The sequence below is a fragment of the Bombina bombina genome, chromosome 10 (genome assembly GCF_027579735.1).
Source record: "Bombina bombina isolate aBomBom1 chromosome 10, aBomBom1.pri, whole genome shotgun sequence".
Taxonomy (NCBI): Eukaryota; Metazoa; Chordata; class Amphibia; order Anura; family Bombinatoridae; genus Bombina; species Bombina bombina.
In genome coordinates this window covers 165198622-165220619 of record NC_069508.1, presented here as the reverse complement: position 1 = coordinate 165220619, position 21998 = coordinate 165198622, and positions in this window count along the sequence as shown.

The window sequence follows — 21998 nt, the reverse complement described above, 5'->3', positions numbered from 1 at the left end:
GGGTAGGGGCTCACTTTAGGGGGTAGGTAAGGTAGCTGGCGACGGTGTAGGGGGATCACATTAGGGGGTAGGTAAGGTAGCTGGCGACGGTGTAGGGGGATCACATTAGGGGGTTATACTTTAATTCTAGGTGGCGGCGGGGTCCGGGAGCGGCGGTTTAGGGGTTAAATACTTTATTAGGGATTGCGGCAGGGTATCGCGGTTGACATGTAGCTAGACATTGCGCATGCGTTAGGTGTTAGGTTTTATTTGGCAGGTAGTTTAGGGAGTTACGGGGCTCCAATAGACAGCGTAAGGCTTACTAAGGCTGCATTTTGTGGCGAGGTGAAAATGGAGTAAGATTTCTTACGCTGTATATTGGATACCAAACTGCTCTGGTTTGGTATACCTGCCTATGGGCCAAAATACTATGGGCGAAGGCAGAAATATACAAGCATAACATCTAGGTTACGCCGTATATGTGATACCAAACCAGCGCAAATTTCGGCGTCGCCGGCTTTTGCAGGCGACGCTGCATATCGGATCAGGCCCCTTATCTCTGGTTAATTTTCTGAGCGCTAATTGCGACCCCGAGCTCATGGTAGCAATAACAAGCCACTTGTAATGTCTGGTTATTTATCACGAGCCAGCAAACTGCAAATTTGCCCATTCCCCGGCACGCAATAAATTAGCGCTACACTTGTAATCTAGCCCTAAATCTGAACATTTTAGATTGTAAACTCTATCTAAATTATGAATGTTTATTTTTTTACCTTCACATTCCTTTTAAAAGGTCCTTTGGTATACAGCATGGTCACAATATATCTAAATACATTATGGCTAGAAAAATTCTGCTCCAACTTTGATTCTGTTCAACAATGATCTCATCTTGTGCCTGTTATTGGCAAACTCTGGGTCTTCATAAGAAGCCCTAATCAGCCCTCTGTAGTCAAGTAACAATAAGCAGACCAGGGAGTCCAATATCTTTATCGTCTGAGATTTTGATGGTGCCAAAATCACATAAGTTTGAGGAACCTGCTCCTATACCACTGTCCCTGTGCACTTGGGCCTGCTATCTCCCTGTGCAACATGTTCTGTACATGGGGTGTTTCAATATGAAGCCACCACTTCCAGCCAACTCCAGTCACAGTTTTGTTAGTAATAATGCATTAGAGAACAGTATAGATAAGGTTTTGCCAGCTTGTCTAGACAATTCCATATCTGCCACTTTTGCTTCCACAATGCATCGACTCCTCCTAGTAAACTGAACTTATTAGACAGTTCCTGGTGTTCTTTTGCCAAAAATAGTTCCACGGAAAAACCCTTTAACAAAATAAAATTTCAGTCATCACTCAGACATTTTGGGATTTCATCCAAACATTGATTTTAACATTCAGAGGGACGGAAACAGAATTGTTTTTGGCACCATAAAGCTGTAGTATCATAATAAACTTGGGTTTTCAGATTGCCTTCAGCGATGGAAATGTTGTGCCAGATTTTTGAAGACATAGTGAAAATGAGGGCACCTCTCAGCTGCTTAAATACAGGTGTGTAAGAGTTAAATAAACATATGTGATACAGGAAGCTAGGGTGGCAGAATGGGTATTATTTATCAAGGCTGGATAGATCACATAAGTTAGAGGGTTTATAAAAAGTCAAAATAAAACATTTATGTTTCAGATAGAGAATTCATTTGTAAACAAATTTCTATTTTACTTCTATTATTAAACTTGCTTTGTTTTCTTAGTATCCTTTGTTGAAAAGCATACCTATGTAGCCTCAGGTATAGCAATGCGCTACTGGAAGCTAGCTGCTGATTTGGTGGCTACACAAATATGCCTTCTTCTCATTGGCTCACCAGATATGCTCAGATAGCTCCTTGTTGTGTATTGCTGCTCTGGAGCTGGCTTTAAAGGGACAGTACACTGTAAAATTGTTTTTCCATTAATGTATTTTAAATAACTTGTTATACCAACTGCAGAGTATAAAATATTTGAGAAATTCCATTTTCATGCTTATTTGTGTATATGAAGTAGCTGATTTTGTGCTTTGAAACCACAGCCTATTACAATGGGTTGAGCTTAAAGGTGATATCAGATCTTATTATGTTCTAAGTTTGTGTACACAGACTTGCTTCCTTATCTTTTATTTGGCTGGAACACCAAAGCTCAATACATAGAGAGAACAATGGAAAATGATCATTTTATTATTTAAATGATTACTTTCTGTTAGAATTTTTAAGCTAAACAACTAACATATTAAAGTTAATAAACATTAATTAAAACCTACTGACCTATATTTTCTCCAAAACAAAGTTTCATAACGTTCTAAAAGTTATATTTTTTATTCGCAGATGATGTCACGTTATCCTGCCCACTATTTTCAGCACTGCATGTTCAAAATACTTAAACTAATAACTTTGTGTTTTAAGCGCCATTTTGAAACCTAGGTATTGTAAACGGATTGGTACAGAGCAAAGGATACCCACGGAGTGGGTTTGGAAAACAATTAAATTTGCAGACAAGATTTCTGATATACGGTAGAAATATGTTAATGAAATGCTATTGATAAAAAGCGTATTTGGGGTAGTTAGTTAGTAACAGGCATAGAAAATATTTACTTACAGTGGCCCTTTAACTATCCTGCATCCCACTGAGAGTGTAACTTCTTCTGCTGGCTGTGTATACTTAGGCTATTCAATAGCCTATACTCCAGTATTAATTTGTTCAGTGTAGGTGGCGATACCACAAGCTAAATCAGCTATTTCAAAGGCTGAAATAGGAGTAAAGGAGCTACTTGTAACCAATTTAATACACTCTAGCAGGTTAAAAGGATCATTGGGAATAATTTAAAGGGGAGAAATTTTTTGGGTGAACTGTCCCTTTAAATATGTGTTTAAACCATTTGCAAAGGTTAAACACATAGTTATATAAAAACAATTTTATTTTTGCACTTTAATGTCCCTTTAAAATGCCATTAAATTCAACGGAGAGAGATACGGACATGAGTTTGCTACTTCTAAACTGACAGGGGGGCTAGAGGGATGGATGGAGGGCTGGATCTCACCTGAGGGAAGCTTGTGCACTGCCTCTATTACTTTTCTCCTGGGAGCCAAGAAGGCACGAGCATTTCTACTTCTTTATTTGTCGTTAGTTTTATTAAAGGAATAAGAAACCCACATTTTTACTTTCAAAATTCAGATAAAGCAGCAATGTTAAGCAACTTTCTAATTTACTCCTATTATCAATCTTCTCTTGGTATTATTATTTGAAAAGCAGGAATGTAAGCTTAGGACCCGGCCCATTTTTGGTTCAGCACCTTGGGTAGAGCTTGCTGATTGGTGGCTACCAAGAGAACAAAGAAAAATGGATAATAGGAGTAAATTAGAAAGTTGCTAAAAATGTCTGCTCTATCTGAAACATGAAAGAAAACATTTGGGTGTCATATACCATTAAAGTGAATGTAAACTTTTATGAATCAGTGCCCGGTTTTTAAAAATACTATTAAAACCATTCATGAAAGTTTACATTGCAGCGTTTTTTTTTTTTAAATACTTACCTTTTTCTGCAGCCAAGCCGGACCAGTGATCCCCCGCCCGCTTCTCATGCTGTAATCAGCACAGCAATGACGAAACCAGCTTCCTCTAATCACGGCAGGGCCTCACGAGAGGTATGCTCTGGGGTGCACGCCATGATTGGAGGAAGCCGGTTTCGTCATTGCTGACGTAAGTACAGAGGAGCTGCGGGCGGGGAATTGCTGGTCTGGCTTGGCTGCAGAAAAAGGTGAGTATTTTTTTAAAAAAACCCAGAATTTATGCTTACCTGATAAATTGCTTTCTCCAACGGTGTGTCCGGTCCACGGCGTCATCCTTACTTGTGGGATATCTCTTCCCCAACAGGAAATGGCAAAGAGTCCCAGCAAAGCTGGCCATATAGTCCCTCCTAGGCTCCGCCCACCCCAGTCATTCGACCGACGGACAGGAGGAAATATATATAGGAGAAACCATATGGTACCGTGGTGACTGTAGTTAGAGAAAATAATTCATCAGACCTGATTAAAAAACCAGGGCGGGCCGTGGACCGGACACACAGTTGGAGAAAGCAATTTATCAGGTAAGCATAAATTCTGTTTTCTCCAACATTGGTGTGTCCGGTCCACAGCGTCATCCTTACTTGTGGGAACCAATACCAAAGCTTTAGGACACGGATGAAGGGAGGGAGCAAATCAGGTTACCTAAACGGAAGGCACCACAGCTTGCAAAACCTTTCTCCCAAAAATAGCCTCCGAAGAAGCAAAAGTATCAAATTTGTAAAATTTGGCAAAAGTGTGCAGTGAAGACCAAGTCGCTGCCTTACATATCTGGTCAACAGAAGCCTCGTTCTTGAAGGCCCATGTGGAAGCCACAGCCCTAGTGGAGTGAGCTGTGATTCTTTCAGGAGGCTGCCGTCCGGCAGTCTCATAAGCCAATCGGATGATGCTTTTAAGCCAAAAGGAAAGAGAGGTAGAAGTCGCTTTTTGACCTCTCCTTTTACCAGAATAAACAACAAACAAGGAAGATGTTTGTCTGAAATCTTTTGTAGCCTCTAAATAGAATTTTAGAGCACGGACTACGTCCAAATTGTGTAACAAACGTTCCTTCTTTGAAACTGGATTCGGACATAAAGAAGGTACAACTATCTCCTGGTTAATATTTAAACACCAAAAAACTCTTAACCATCTCCGTGGAGATGTTGCCTGTGCAACGGCAAAGAGAATGACTGGGGTGGGCAGAGCCTAGGAGGGACTATATGGCCAGCTTTGCTGGGACTCTTTGCCATTTCCTGTTGGGGAAGAGATATCCCACAAGTAAGGATGACGCCGTGGACCGGACACACCAATGTTGGAGAAACAAAAACGCTGAAATGTAAACTTTCATGAATGAAAGTGCCCCTGGTTTTAATAGTATTTTAAAAAAAACGGGCACTGGTTCATGAAAGTTAATATTCAGTTACTGAGAAATATTTACGTATTTTCCATTTTGTTATTATTGCAACCTGTATATTCCCATAACAAACTCAATATAGATTTAGGGAACTTACGGCTAGATTTAGAGTTCTGCGGCCAAAGGGGTGCGTTAGCTATGCGTGCTTTTTTTTCCCCCGCACCTTTTAAATACCGCTGGTATTTAGAGTTCACAGAAGGGCTGCGTTAGGCTCCAAAAAGGGAGCGTACAGGCATATTTACTGCCACTGCAACTCTCAATACCAGCGGTGCTTACGGACGTGGCCAGCTTCAAAAACGTGCTCATGCACGATTCCCCCATAGGAAACAATGGGGCCGTTTGAGCTGAAAAAAAAACTAACACCTGCAAAAAAGCAGCGTTCAGCTCCTAACACAGCCCCATTGTTTCCTATGGGGAAACACTTTCTAAGTCTGCACCTAACACCCTAACATGAACCCCGAGTCTAAACACCCCTAACCTTACACTTATTAACCTCTAATCTGCCGCCCCCGCTATCGCTGACCCCTGCATTTTATTATTAACCCCTAATCTGCCACTCCGTACACCGCCACAACCTACGTTATCCCTATGTACCCCTAATCTGCTGCCCCTAACACAGCCGACCCCTATATTATATTTATTAACCCCTAATCTGCCGCCCCCAACGTCGCCGCCACCTACCTACAATTATTAACCCCTAATCTGCCGACCGGACCTCACCGCTACTATAATAAAGTTATTAACCCCTAATCCGCCTCACTCCCGCCTCAAAAACCCTATAATAAATAGTATTAACCCCTAATCTGCCCTCCCTAACATCGCCGACACCTAACTTCAAGTATTAACCCCTAATCTGCCGACTGGACCTCGCCGCTACTCTAATAAATGTATTAACCCCTAAAGCTAAGTCTAACCCTAACACTAACACCCCCCTAAGTTAAATATAATTTTTATCTAACAAAATAAAATAAATCTTATTAAATAAATTATTCCTATTTAAAGTTAAATACTTACCTGTAAAATAAACCCTAATATAGCTACAATATAACATAATAATTATATTGTAGCTATTTTAGGATTAATATTTATTTTACAGGCAACTTTGTATTAATTTTAACCAGGTACAATAGCTATTAAATAGTTAATAACTATTTAATAGCTACCTAGTTAAAATAATTACAAAATTACCTGTAAAATAAATCCTAACCTAAGTTACAATTAAACCTAACACTACACTATCAATAAATTAATTACATACAAATACCTACAAATAAATACAATTAAATAAACTAACTAAAGTACAAAAAATAAAAAAAGAACTAAGTTACAAAAAATAAAAAAATAATTTACAAACATTATAAAAATATTACAACAATTTTAAGCTAATTACACCTACTCTAAGCCCCCTAATAAAATAACAAAGCCCCCCAAAATAAAAAAATGCCCTACCCTATTCTAAAATAAAAATTGAAAAGCTCTTTTACCTTACCAGCCCTTAAAAGGGCTTTTTGCGGGGCATGCCCCAAAGGTTTCTGCTCTTTTGCCTGTAAAAAAAAACATGCAATACCCCCCCCAACATTACAACCCACCACCCACATACCCCTAATCTAACCCAAACCCCCCTTAAATAAACCTAACACTAAGCCCCTGAAGATCTTCCTACCTTGTCTTCACCACGCCGGGTATCACCGATCCGTCCAGAAGAGGGTCCGAAGTCTTCCTCCTATCCGGGCGATGTCTTCATCCAAGCGGGGGCTGAAGAGGTCCATCATCCGGCTGAAGTCTTCATCCAAGCGGGGGCTGAAGAGGTCCATCATCCGGCTGAAGTCTTCATCCAAGCGGGGGCTGAAGAGGTCCATCATCCGGCTGAAGTCTTCTATCAAGCGGCATCTTCAATCTTCTTTCTTCCGGCTCCATCTTCATCCCGCCGATGCGGAACATCCATCCTGGCCGACGACTTCCCGACGAATGACGGTTCCTTTAAGGCACGTCATCCAAGATGGCGTCCCTCGAATTCCGATTGGCTGATAGGATTCTATCAGCCAATCGGAATTAAGGTAGGAAAATTCTGATTGGCTGATGGAATCAGCCAATCAGATTCAAGTTCAATCCGATTGGCTGATCCAATCAGCCAATCAGATTGAGCTCGTATTCTATTGGCTGTTCCAATCAGCCAATAGAATGCAAGCTCAATCTGATTGGCTGATCCAATCAGCCAATCGGATTGAACTTGAATCTGATTGGCTTATTCAATCAGCCAATCAGAATTTTCCTACCTTAATTCCGATTGGCTGATAGAATCCTATCAGCCAATCGGAATTCGAGGGACGCCATCTTGGATGACGTCCCTTAAAGGAACCGTCATTCGTCGGGAAGTCGTCGGCCAGGATGGATGTACCGCCTCGGCGGGATGAAGATGGAGCCGGAAGAAAGAAGATTGAAGATGCCGCTTAATAGAAGACTTCAGCCGGATGATGGACCTCTTCAGCCCCCGATTGGATGAAGACTTCAGCCGGATGATGGACCTCTTCAGCCCCCCCTTGGATGAAGGCTTCAGCTGGATGATGGACCTCTTCAGCCCCCGCTTGGATGAAGACATCGCCCGGATAGGAGGAAGACTTCGGACCCTCTTCTGGACGGATCGGTGATACCCAGCGTGGTGAAGACAAGTTAGGAATATCTTCAAGGGCTTAGTGTTAGGTTTATTTAAGGGGGGTTTGGGTTAGATTAGGGGTATGTGGGTGGTGGGTTGTAATGTTGGGGGGGGGTATTGTATGTTTTTTTACAGGCAAAAGAGCAGAATTCTTTGGGGCATGCCCCGCAAAAGGCCCTTTTAAGGGCTGGTAAGGTAAAAGAGCTTTTCAATTTTTATTTTAGAATAGGGTAGGGCATTTTTTTATTTTGGGGGGCTTTATTTTATTAGGGGGCTTAGAGTAGGCGTAATTAGCTTAAAATTGTTGTAATATTTTTATAATGTTTGTAAATTATTTTTTCATTTTTTATAACAGTTCTTTTTTTATTTTTTGTACTTTAGTTAGTTTATTTAATTGTATTTATTTGTAGGTATTTGTATGTAATTAATTTATTGATAGTGTAGTGTTTAATTGTAACTTAGGTTAGGATTTATTTTACAGGTAATTTTGTAATTATTTTAACTAGGTAGCTATTAAATAGTTATTAACTATTTAATAGCTATTGTACCTGGTTAAAATAAATACAAAGTTGCCTGTAAAATAAATATTAATCCTAAAATAGCTACAATATAATTATTATTTATATTGTAGCTATATTAGGGTTTATTTTACAGGTAAGTATTTAGCTTTAAATAGGAATAATTTATTTAATAAGATTTATTTTATTTTGTTAGATAAAAATTACATTTAACTTAGGGGGGTGTTAGTGTTAGGGTTAGACTTAGCTTTATGGGTTAATACATTTATTAGAGTAGCGGCGAGGTCCCGTCGGCAGATTAGGGGTTAATACTTGAAGTTAGGTGTCGGTGATGTTAGGGAGGGCAGATTAGGGGTTAATACTATTTATTATAGGGTTTTTGAGGCGGGAGTGAGGCGGATTAGGGGTTAATAACTTTATTATAGTAGCGGTGAGGTCCGGTCGGCAGATTAGGGGTTAATAATTGTAGGTAGGTGGCGGCGACGTTGGGGGGGGGGCAGATTAGGGGTTAATAAATATTATGTAGGTGTCGGCGGTGTTAGGGGCAGCAGATTAGGGGTACATAGGGATAATGTAGGTTGCTGCGGTGTGCGGTCGGCAGATTAGGGGTTAAAAAATGTTATTATAGTGGCGGCGATGTGGGGGGCCTCGATTTAGGGGTACATAGGTAGTTTATGGGTGTTAGTGTACTTTAGAGCACAGTAGTTAAGAGCTTTATGAACCGGCGTTAGCCCAGAAAGCTCTTAACTCCTGGCTTTTCTCTGCGGCTGGAGTTTTGTCGTTAGATTTCTAACGCTCACTTCAGCCAAGACTCTAAATACCGGCGTTAGAAAGATCCCATTGAAAAGATAGGCTACGCAATTGGCGTAGGGGGATCTGCGGTATGGAAAAGTCGCGGCTGTAAAGTGAGCGTTAGACCCTTTCCTGACTGACTCTAAATATCAGCGGGCGGCCAAAACCAGCGTTAGGACCCCCTAACGCTGGTTTTGACGGCTAACGCAGAACTCTAAATCTAGGCGTTAGTCAGGAGGGAGTATCAGAATTGTGTGGGCCTTGTCTATTTTATCTGGGAGCTAGCTCAACACATCTGGCGAGTTAATGGCATATGTGTGTAACCACCTATCTGAATCACAAAATTATAATTTTTACTTTACTGTCCCTTTAAGATGAATAGATGCTGCAGTGTGATAAAATCAACCCAAACAATGATTATGCTTAAAGGGACATGAAACACATTTTTTTCTTTCATGATTCAGAAAATGAGAATACAATTTTAAACAACTTTCCAATTTACTTCTGTTATCTAATTTGCTTCATTATCTTGGTATCCTTTGTTGAAGGAGCAGTTATGCACTACTGGGAGCTAGCTGAAAGCCAATGAAAAGAGGCATATATGTGCAGCCACCAATCAGAAGCTTCTGAGCCTACCTAGGTATACTTTTCAACAAAGGATACAAAGAGAACAAAACAAAATAGATAATAGAAATAAATTCAAAAGTTATTTAAAATTGTATGCTCTATCTGAATTATTAAAGTAAACATTTGGATTTCATGTCCCTTTAAAGCGACACTCAAGTCAAAATTAAACTTTAATGATTCAGCTAGAGCAGCAATTGTAAACAACTTTCAAATTCACTTCCATTAACAAAATGTGCACAGTCTTTTTATATTTACACTTTTTGAGTCACCAGCTCCTACTGAGCATGTGCAAGAATTCACAGAATATACGTATATATGCATTTGTGATTGGCTGATGGCTGTCACATGATACAGGAGGAGAGGAAATAGACATAAATTTAAAATTTGTCAGAAAAAATCTTCTACTCATTATAAGTTTAGACCATGGGGCATATTTATCAAGCTCCGGTCTGAAGAAGTTCTAAAGACCGCTGCCCCATAACTTGCCCGCCTGCTCTGAGGCAGCGGACAGAAATCAACCCGATCAAATTCGATCTGGTTGATTGACACCCCCTGCTAGCGGCCCATTGGCCGCGAATCTGCAGGGGGCGGCATTGCACCAGCAGTTCACAAGAACTGCTGGTACAATGATAAATGCTGACAGTGTATGCTGTTGGTATTTATAAATGTGCCACGATGTGCAGCGGACATGATACGCTACTTTGTTAATGATAAGCATTAATAAAACTAATGACAAATAAAGAAGTAGAAATGCTCGTGCCTTCTTATCTACCAGCAGAAAAGTAATAGAGGCAGCGGCCAAGCCTCCCTCAGGTGACACCTAGCCCCACATCCATCCCTCTTCAGTTTGGAAGCAACAAACTCATGCCAAAAGGCCTATACGCTCCCTATCTCTCTCCCCTGAATTTAATATCTAATTTAAATATTTTAAAGGGACATACAAATGCCAAAATAAAATAGAGTAGACTAACCGCCGCTCAAGGCTCTAGTATACATGTAAAGCCGTTGAAGGAAACAGGGAATCACGTACAGAAACTAATGCTGCGTGGTGCTGGCTTGGAGCGGCACACAAACGAGTAAGTCTAATAGTTCAGAAACAGAAACATTTATTTTGAACTTTAAAACATGCACTAAGGGGAGAGCATGATCTTACACATTTCACTCTACTACAGAGGGCTTAAACGTGCACCAAGGGTAGAGCATGAACTTACGCATTTCATTCTACTACAGAGGGCTTAAACATGCACCAAGGGGAGAGCATGATCTTATATGTTTCACTCTATTACCAAGGACTAAAACATACACCAAGGGGAGGGCATGAACTTACGCATTTCACTCTACTACAGAGCGCTTAAACATGCACCAATGGGAGAGCATGATCTTACACGTTTCACTCTAAAACTTAGTGTTATTTACTATAAAAAAAACCTAAATTTATGCTTACCTGATAAATTTATTTAATTCTTGACACAGTGAGTCCACGGATCATCTAATTACTATTGGGAATATCACTCCTGCCCAGCAGGAGGCGGCAAAGAACACCACAGCAAAGCTGTTAAATATCACCTCCCTTCCTTCCAACCCCAGTCATTCTACCGAAGCAAAGCAGAGATAGGAAGCAACAAGGTGCAGAGGTGTCTGAAGTTTATAACATACCAACAAAACCTGTCCTTAAGAAAACAGGGCGGGCCGTGGACTCACCGTGTCAAGAAATAAATAAATTTATCAGGTAAGCATGGATCATCTAATTACTATTGGGAATCAATACCCAAGCTAGAGTACACAAATGATAAGGGAGGGACAAGACAGGGAAGCTAAATGGAAGGCTCCACTGCTTGAAGAACCTTTCTAGTAAAAGAAGCCTCAGCCAAGGCAAAAGTATCAAATTTATAGAATTTTGAAAAAGTGTGAAGAGCGGACCAAGTTGCAGCCTTGCAAATCTGTTCCACAGAAGCGTCATTTTTGAATGCCCAGGAAGAGGAAACAGCCCTCGTAGAATGATCCGTAAGTCTCTCAGGAGGCTGCTGTCCAGCAGTCTCATAGGCAAAGCGAATGATACTCTTCAGCCACAAAGAAAGAGAAGTAGCCATAGCTTTCTGCCCCTTACATTTCCCAGAGAAGACCACAAACAGAGCAGAAGACTGACAAAAATCCTTAGTCACCTGTAAATAGAATTTCAATGCACCCACCACATTCTAGATTGTGCAGCAGATGTTCCTTCTGAGAAGAAGGTTTAGGACACAAGGAAGGAACAACAATCTCCTGATTAATGTTCCGATCTGAAACCACCTTAGGGAGAAACCCTAACTTAGTACGCAAAACTACCTTATCTGAATGAAAAATAAGGTAAGGGGACTCATACTGTAATGACGAGAGCTCTGAAAGATGAAATAGCAACAAGAAACAAAACTTTCCAAGATAACATCTTAATATCTAAGGAATGCACAGGCATAAACGGAGCCTGTTGAAGAACTTTAAGAACTAGGTTAAGACTCCAGGGAAGAGTAACCGGCTTAAACACAGGCCTGATCCTGACCAAGGCCTGACAGAACGATTGCACATCCGGGACATCTGCCAGATGTTTATGTAACAAAATAGAGAAGGCAGATATTTGACCCTTTAGGGAACTTGCCGATAAACCCTTCTCCAAACCCTCTTGGAGAAAGGACAGAATTCTAAAAATCCTAACTCTACTCCAAGAGTAGCCTTTGAAATTAACACCAATACAGATATTTACGCGATATCTTATGATAAATCTTTCTAGTCACAGGCTTACGAGCCTGAATCATGGTCTAAATGACCGATTCTGAAAATCCACGCTTAGATAAAATTAAGCATTCAATCTCCATAGCCGCTACCATCAGACCAATTACCTCCGTACATTGAGCCACTGATGGTCGAGGAGAGGACTGAAGCGCTAGACAAGAATAAAAAATCTTTAATTTCCTGACTTCTTTTAATGATGTGATGTACAAAGCGCCTAAAAAGGCTAAGGTGACTGAGGTGATGTGAGTTCCTAAACAGGATATAATGGTCCTTGGAACTAGTAAGATGTGGATATGAATTTAATACAATACGAGTTCACAGTAAATACAATAAAACAATCAAATAAAACAATCAAATGGTGCAGTTAAAACAATCCAATGGAAGATCAAATCGGCAAAATAGAAAAACTATCTATTATGGATCCATAATGAATAAAACAAAGCATGGGTTAACATAAATAAATGTTTGCAATGAGAAATAAGTGGCTAGGATCAAATAGTGTCCAAATGAAATTCAATGTTAGTGTCCAAAATAGGGGGGAGTGTGGTTGGTGTCTAAAGTGGATTGCAATAAATGTATCCAAATGTCAAATAAATCAGTCAATCAATCCAAACAGAGGTGGTAGTGTGGAAAAAATAATAAGTGAAAAAATAGGTGAAAACATATGAAAAAATAAAAAGTGAAAAAGTGGAAAATCTGTGTATTAACACACAAAAATATATTGTAGTACTCCTCCAATAGGGTCATAATAGTGCTGTGTGTCCTCTTGTATGATTCTGAGTGTCCTATAAAAGATTAAAAATCATGGTGTAGATAGTACATAATAAGTAGGGGGTATTGAAAATATGCTTACCAGCTATGTCGACGCGTTTCGGCCCATATAAGGTCTTTTTCAAGACAATGGATCGGAATCATACAGGAGGACACACAGCACTATTAGGACCCTATTGGAGGAGCACTACAATATATTTTTGTGTGTTAATACACAGATTTTTATTTTTTCCACTGTTTCCTTTTTTATTTTTTCATATGTTTTCACCTATTATTTTTTCTACACTACCACTGCTGTTTGGATTGATTGACTGATTTATTTGACATTTGTATACATTTATTGCAACCCACTTTGGACACCAACCACACTCCCCCCTATTTTGGACACTAACATTGAATTTCATTTGGACACTACAGTATTTGCTCCTAGCCACTTATTTCTCACTGCAAACATTTATTTATGTTAACCCATGCTTTGTTTTACTCATTATGGATCCATAATAGATAGTTTTTCTATTTTGCCGATTTGATCTTCCATTGGATTGTTTTAACTGCACCATTTGATTGTTTTATTGTATTTACTGTGAACTCGTATTGTATTAAATTCATTTCCACATCTTACTAGTTCCACTATATCCTGTTTAGGAACTCACATCACCTCAGTCACCTTAGCCTTTTTAGGCGCTTTGTACATCACATCATTAAATCACTCTTTTCTTTGGCCGGCTAGGAGGCCTCTGTACAAAGCTAAAGGTCATACTCCGGGCGCTTGGTTTAAACCCCTACAATCATTTGCATTTATTATGGTTCCCAAGAAAACTACCCTTGTAGTTGGAACTAAGGAACTCTTTTCCAAATTCACCTTCCATCCGTGAGATCGCAGGAAGGATAACAACATTTCCGTGTGGGATTTTGCTTGTTGAAATGATGGCGCCTGAACCAGAATGTCGTACAGATAAGGCGCCACTGCAATGCCCCGCAATCGGAGGACCGCCAACAAGGATCCCAGAACCATTGAAAAAATTCTGGGAGCTGTGGCAAGGCCGAATGGAAGAGCCACAAACTGGAAGTGTTTGTCTAGAAATGCGAACCTCAGAAACTTGTGATGGTCCTTGTGCATGGGAACATGCAGGTATGAGTCCTTTAAATCTACCGTTGTCATAAATTGACCTTCTTGAACCAAGGGAAGAATGGAACGAATAGTTTCCATCTTGAAGGACGGTACTCTGAGGAATTTGTTTAGACTTTTGAGATCTAAAATTGGTCTGAAGGTTCCCTCTTTTTTGGGAACCACAAACAGATTGGAGTAGAACCCCAGACCCTGTTCCTGCAATGGGACAGGAACTATCACTCCCAGGTCGGAAGATCAGAACACAGTGTAAGAACGCCCCCCTCTCTTTTTATCTGGTCTACAGATAATCTTGAAAGCAGAAACCTGCCCCTGGGAGGAAAGGTCTTGAACTCTAGCTTGTATCCCTGGGACACGATGTCCACCGCCCAGGGATCCTGAACATCCCGAACCCAAGCCTAAGTGAAGAAGGAAAGAATGCCCCTCACAAGATCCGGTCCCGCCCTTGATCCTATCCTGGATCTCTTCAAGGGAAGTGTCTGTCCGAATAGAATCAGACAACGCATCAAACCAGTATGCAGCCACACTAGTGACAATAGCAATACACACCACAGGTTGCCATTGTAAAGCCTGGTGTACATACATTATCTTGAGTAACCCCTCTAATTTCTTGTCCATAGGATCTTTAAAGGAACAACTATCTTCTATGGGAATAGTGGTCCTCTTAGCCAGCATGGAAATTGCCCCTTCCACCTTGGGTACCGTCTGTCAAGACTCCCTGATAGAGTCTGCTATAGGAAACATCTTCTTAAATATAGGGGATGGAGAAAAAGGGATACCCGGTCTCTCCCATTCATAACAAACGGAGGTGTTCTAGCTTAAACCTGAAGGATACGATTTCAGTATCAGTAGAAGGAATTACACTGCCTGAGTCTGAGATTTCTCCCTCAGATGCTACCAAAGTATCTTCCTCCTCAGATTTCTGGGAGGGGGCATTCGGAATAGCCATGACTGTGTCAGCAACGATACTTACTGATTGTTTACATTTCCTCTTGCGCTTTCCCTGCAGCATGGGAAAAGCAGACAACGCACCAGAAACCGCAGAGGACATGAGGGAAGCGATGTCTTGCAACTTAACTCCAGGTGGAGTAAGAGAGGCAGCCCAGGGCACTGGATGTGTGGACGATAAATTTTGGGACATTTGAGGAGATAGCTGCGGCATATCTTGAACATTAGAAGACTCCTGAACAGCATCTGCCCTAGACAATGTAGGCTCAGAAAAAAGTCTATCCCTGTAATGTAAAGTTCTCTCAATACATGAGGAACCGAAAGGGATTGGTGGTTCTACATTAGCATCAAAACATAAAGAACATGTAACATCTCGCAGGGCCTCTTGGTCCATCTTTATTCACCAATAAACAGAATAAATAGATACACAAACTGATATTTTATTTAGAAAATACCCCACAAAAAAAGTTACTGTTCCTATTAATTTTAAAACGAAACTGCTTTATTTTTCTGCAATAAAATAATAAAGTATCACAAAAAACACTCTGGACAATCTCTACACCTCAGCTTAGCTGAGGTGCTTACCTGCCTGACTGACACCGGAGTGAATATTCTGCTAGATGAACCGGACTTAACTTCTATTTCCTGTCAATTGAAGCCCGGTATCCGCAATACTGCTAATATCTGTGACGAAGCTTTCTCCGCTCCGGAACACAGGAAGTGTATGGGAAAAAGGCAAGCAACAGAATTTGCCACCTCAGCTAACCCCGCCGATCGTGGGCGTTATAAGATTAACCTCCCGTTCGGCCAAATGTATTGTAAAGCCGTCGGATATATATAAAAGTAAAAAAAACACCACCTCTAAGCCTGCTCTCCTCGTCCCCAGTGCCTGTCATTACTGCCCATAATAAAATGATCCCCTAAGCCATAGGAGGATGTCTTTTGTCCCATTAGTACTTTTAAAGTGCCATCTTTTATTCTGTATACGCTCCCAGAAAATAAAAAGTTAGCACTTACCTTTAGAAATCTGCCCGGCAGCAAGGCAGCTCACTAGGTTTGAGAGGCATGTTCCCTCACATGGACCTGTGGGGGGGGAAAAACGCAAAGACTGAGTAATCTTACTCAGGCTTTTTAAATTAGGGCAGCATTAAATATATGGGAGGCGCAGTGACGATTATACCCCACAGGTTCCCATTGCTTGAAATGCCACCACTGCTTTACTGAAGAGACTGACATGGACTACGGCTACACCCTAGGACAAAGCAGAACAATCTTGCACTACTTAAAAATAATAAAATCTTGCTTGAAGAATCTTCTTTCTAACACCTAAACTTTACCACTTCCTTGCTCTAACGTAGGCAAAGAGAATGACTGGGGTTGGAGGGAAGGGAGGTGATATTTACCAGCTTTGCTGTGGTGCTCTTTGCCGCCTCCTACTGGGCAGGAGTGATATTCCCAATAGTAATTAGATCATCCTTGGACTGTGTCATTAGAAAGAAAACACTTTTTTATAGTAAGTAACACTGCTTAAACATGCACTAAGGGAAGAGCATGATCTTACCAGTTTCACTCTACTACAGCGTGCTTAAATATGCACTAAGGAGAGAGCATAAGCTTACTCATTTCACTCTACTACAGAGTGCTTAAACATGCACTAAGGGGAGAGCATGATCTTACGCGTTTCACTCTACTACAGAGTGCTTAAACATGCACTAAGGAGAGCGCATGATCTTATGCATTTCACTCTACTACAGGGTGCTTAAACATGCACTAAGGGGAGAGCATGATATTACGCGTTTCACTCTACTACAGAGTGCTTAAACATGCACCAAGGAGAGAGCATAATCTTTCCTGTTTCACTCTACTACCGAGAGCTTAAACATGCACTAAGGAGAGAGCATTATCTTATGTGTTTTACTCTACTACAAAGTGCTTAAACATGCACCAAGCAGAGAGCATAATCTTACCCATTTTACTCTACTGCAGAGCGCTTGAACATGCACTAAGAAGAGAGCATTATCTTATGAGGTTTTCTCTACTACAGAGTGCTTAAACATGCACTAAGGAGAGAGCATTATCTTATGCGTTTCACTCTACTACAAAGTGCTTAAACATGCACCAAGGAGAGAGCATAATCATACCCGTTTCACTCTACTACAGAGAGCTTAAACATGCACTAAGGAGAGAGCTTATCTTATGAGGTTCTCTCTACTACAGAGTGCTTAAACATGCACTAAGGAGAGAGCATTATCTTATGTGTTTCACTCTACTACAGAGTGCTTAAATATGCACTAAGGAGAGAGCATAATCTTACCCATTTCACTCTACTGCAGGGTGCTTCAACATGCACTAAGGGAGAGCATGAACTTACGTGTTTCACTCTACTACAGAGTGCTTAAACATGCACTAAGGGGAGAACATGATCTTATTCTGCTACAGCAAGCTTAAATATGCACTAAGGAGAGAGCATAATCTTACCCGTTTCACTCTACTACAGAGCGCTTAAACGTGCACTAAGGGGAGAGCATGATATTACGCATTTCACTCTACTACAGAGTGCTTAAACATGCACCAAGGAGAGAGCATAATCTTACCTGTTTCACTCTACTACAGAGTGCTTAAACATGCACCAAGGAGAGAGCATAATCTTAAGCGTTTCACTCTACTACAGAGCGCTTAAACATGCACCAAGGAGAGAGCATAATCTTACCCGTTTCACTCTACTACAGAGCGCTTAAACATGCACTAAGGGGAGAGCATGATATTACGCATTTCACTCTACTACAGAGTGCTTAAACATGCACCAAGGAGAGAGCATAATCTTACCTGTTTCACTCTACTACAGAGCGCTTAAACATGCACTAAGGAGAGAGCATAATCTTAAGCATTTCACTCTATTACAGAGAGCTTAAACATGCACAAGGGGGAGAACATGATCGTAAGCGTTTTACTCTACTACAGAGCGCCTAAACATGCACCAAGGGGAGAGCATAATCTTACGCCTTTCACTCTACTACAGAGCACTTAAACATGCACCAAGGGGAGAGCATAACTAAGCAATCTGTAGTAGCGTGAAAATACTCTAATGTGTTAGGGCATTTTATTATTGCACTATTGCTTGTAAATAACTATTGGCTAGATTACGAGTTGTGCGTTAAGGTAAAAAAGCAGCGTTAACAGGTCCTAACGCTGTTTTTTTATGCCCGTTGCTATTACGAGTCTTGCAGGTATAGGTGTACCGCACACTTTTTTGGCCTTACCGCAAACCTACTTACGTAAATTTCATAAAGCCTTTTTTCTATGGGACTTCCATAGCGCTGGTATCACGAGTTTGTCCTGGGAGGCCAAAAAGTGAGCGGTACACCCTCTACCGCCAAGATTCTAAAGCATTTTAATGTCAGTAGTTATGAGTTTTACACCACAATGCTGTAGCATAAAACTCATAACTAAAGTGCTAAAAAGTACACTAACACCCATAAACTACCTATTAACCCCTAAACCGAGGCTTTCCCGCATCGCAAACACTATAATAAAAATTTTAACCCCTAATTTGCTGCTCCGGACATCGCCACCACTATAATAAACATATTAACCCCTAAACCGCCGCTCTCCCGCCTCGCAAACACTAGTTAAATATTATTAACCCCTAATCTGCTGCCCCCAACGTCGCCGCCACCTACATTATACTTATTAACCCCTAATCTGCTGCCCCAACATCGCCGCCACCTACCTACATTTATTAACCCCTAATCTGCCGTCCCCAACGTCGCCGCCACTATTCTAAATTTATGAACCCCTAAACCTAAGTCTAACCCTAACTTAAATATAATTTAAATAAATCTAAATACAAATTACTATCATTACCTAAATTATTACTATTTAAAACTAAATACTTACCTATAAAATAAACCCTAAGCTAGCTACAATATAACTAATAGTTACATTGTAGCTAGCTTAGGGTTTATTTTTATTTTACAGGCAAGTTTGTATTTATTTTAACTAGGTAGAATAGTTACTAAATAGTTATTAACTATTTAATAACTACCTAGCTAAAATAAATACAAATTGACCTGTAAAATAAAACCTAACCTAAGTTACAATAACACCTAACACTACACTACAATTAAATAAATTCCCTACATTAAATACAATTAAATAAATTAAATTAAATTAGCTAAATTACCAAAAAACAAACACTAAATTACAGAAAATAAAAAACAAATGACAAGATATTTAAACTAATTACACCTATTCTAAGAGCCCTATCAAAAAAAAAAAAAATCCCACCAAAAATAAAAAAAAAACCTAGCCTAAACTAAACTACCAATAGCCCTTAAAAGGGCCTTTTGTGGGGCATTGCCCCAAAGAAATCAGCTCTTTTACCTGTAGAAAAAAACCCCCAACAGTAAAACCCACCACCCACACAACCAACCCCCCAAATAAAAGCATAATTAAAAAAAAAACATAATTTATGCTTACCTGATAAATTTATTTCTCTTGTAGTGTGTTCAGTCCACGGGTCATCCATTACTTATGGGATATATTCTCCTTCCCAACAGGAAGTTGCAAGAGGATCACCCAAGCAGAGCTGCTATATAGCTCCTCCCCTCACATGTCATACCCAGTCATTCGACTGAAACAAGACGAGAAAGAAGAAACTATAGGGTGCAGTGGTGACTGGAGTTATAATTTAAAATTTAGAACCTGCCTCAAAAAAGACAGGGCGGGCCGTGGACTGAACACACTACAAGAGAAATAAATTTATCAGGTAAGCATAAATTATGTTTTCTCTTGTAAAGTGTGTTCAGTCCACGGGTCATCCATTACTTATGGGATACCAATACCAAAGCTAAAGTACACGGATGATGGGAGGGACAAGGCAGGAACATTAAACAGAAGGAACCACTGCCTGTAGAACCTTTCTCCCAAAAACAGCCTCCGAAGAAGCAAAAGTGTCAAATTTGTAAAATTTGGAAAAAGTATGAAGTGAAGACCAAGTTGCAGCCTTGCAAATCTGTTCAACAGAGGCCTCATTCTTAAAGGCCCAGGTGGAAGCCACAGCTCTAGTGGAATGAGCTGTAATTCTTTCAGGAGGCTGCTGTCCAGCAGTCTCATAGGCTAAACGTATTATGCTATGAAGCCAAAAAGAGAGAGAGGTAGCCGAAGCCTTTTGACCTCTCCTCTGTCCAGAGTAAACGACAAACAGAGAAGAAGTTTGCCGAAAATCTTTAGTTGCCTGTAAGTAGAACTTCAGGGCACGGACCACGTCTAGATTATGCAAAAGACGTTCCTTCTTTGAAGAAGGATTAGGACATAATGATGGAACAACAATCTCTTGATTGATATTCCTGTTAGAAACAACCTTAGGTAAAAACCCAGGTTTAGTACGCAGGACTACCTTGTCTGAATGAAAGATCAGATAAGGGGAATCGCAATGTAAGGCAGATAACTCAGAGACTCTTCGAGCCGAGGAAATAGCCATCAAAAACAGAACTTTCCAAGATAAAAGCTTAATATCAATGGAATGAAGGGGTTCAAACGGAACACCCTGAAGAACTTTAAGAACCAAGTTTAAGCTCCACGGAGGAGCAACAGCTTTAAACACCGGCTTAATCCTAGCCAAAGCCTGACAAAAAGCCTGGACGTCTGGATTCTCTGCCAGACGTTTGTGTAAAAGAATAGACAGAGCAGAAATCTGTCCCTTTAGCGAACTAGCGGATAAACCCTTTTCTAAACCCTCTTGTAGAAAAGCCAATATCCTAGGAATCCTAACCTTACTCCATGAGTAACTCTTGGATTCACACCAATATAAATATTTAGGCCATATCTTATGGAAAAATTTTCTGGTCACAGGTTTCCGAGCCTGTATTAATGTATCAATAACCGACTCCGAGAAACCATGCTTCGATAGAATCAAGCGTTCAATCTCCATGCAGTCAGCCTCAGAGAAATTAGGTTTGGATGGTTGAAAGGACCCTGAATTAGAAGGTCCTGCCTCAGAGGTAGAGACCATGGTGGACAGGACGACATGTCCACTAGGTCTGCATACCAGGTCCTGCGTGGCCATGCAGGCGCTATCAGAATCACCAATGCTCTCTCCTGTTTGATCCTGGCAATCAGTCGAGGTAGCAACGGAAAAGGTGGAAACACATAAGCTATGTTGAAAACCCAAGGGGCTGCTAGTGCATCTACCAGCACCGCACCCGGGTCCCTGGACCTGGATCCGTAACAAGGAAGCTTGGCGTTCTGGCGAGATGCCATGAGATCCAGATCCGGTTTGCCCCAACGATGAATCAGTTGAGCAAATACCTCCGGGTGAAGTTTCCACTCCCCCGGATGAAAAGTCTGGCGACTTAGAAAATCCGCCTCCCAGTTCTCCACGCCTGGGATGTAGATCGCTGACAGGTGGCAAGAGTGAGACTCTGCCCAGCGAATTATCTTCGAGACTTCCAACATCGCTAGGGAACTCCTGGTTCCCCCTTGATGATTGATGTAAGCCACAGTCGTGATGTTGTCCGACTGAAATCTGATGAACCTCAGTGTTGCTAACTGAGGCCAAGCTAGAAGAGCATTGAATATTGCTCTTAATTCTAGAATGTTTATCGGGAGGAGTTTCTCCTCCTGAGTCCACGATCCCTGAGCCTTCAGGGAGTTCCAGACTGCTCCCCAGCCTAGTAGGCTGGCATCTGTTGTTACAATCGTCCAATCTAGTCTGCGAAAAGTCATTCCTTTGGACAGATGAACCCGTGATAACCACCAGAGAAGAGAATCTCTGGTCTTCTGGTCCAGATTTAGCAAAGGGGACAGATCTGATTAATCCCCGTTCCATTGACT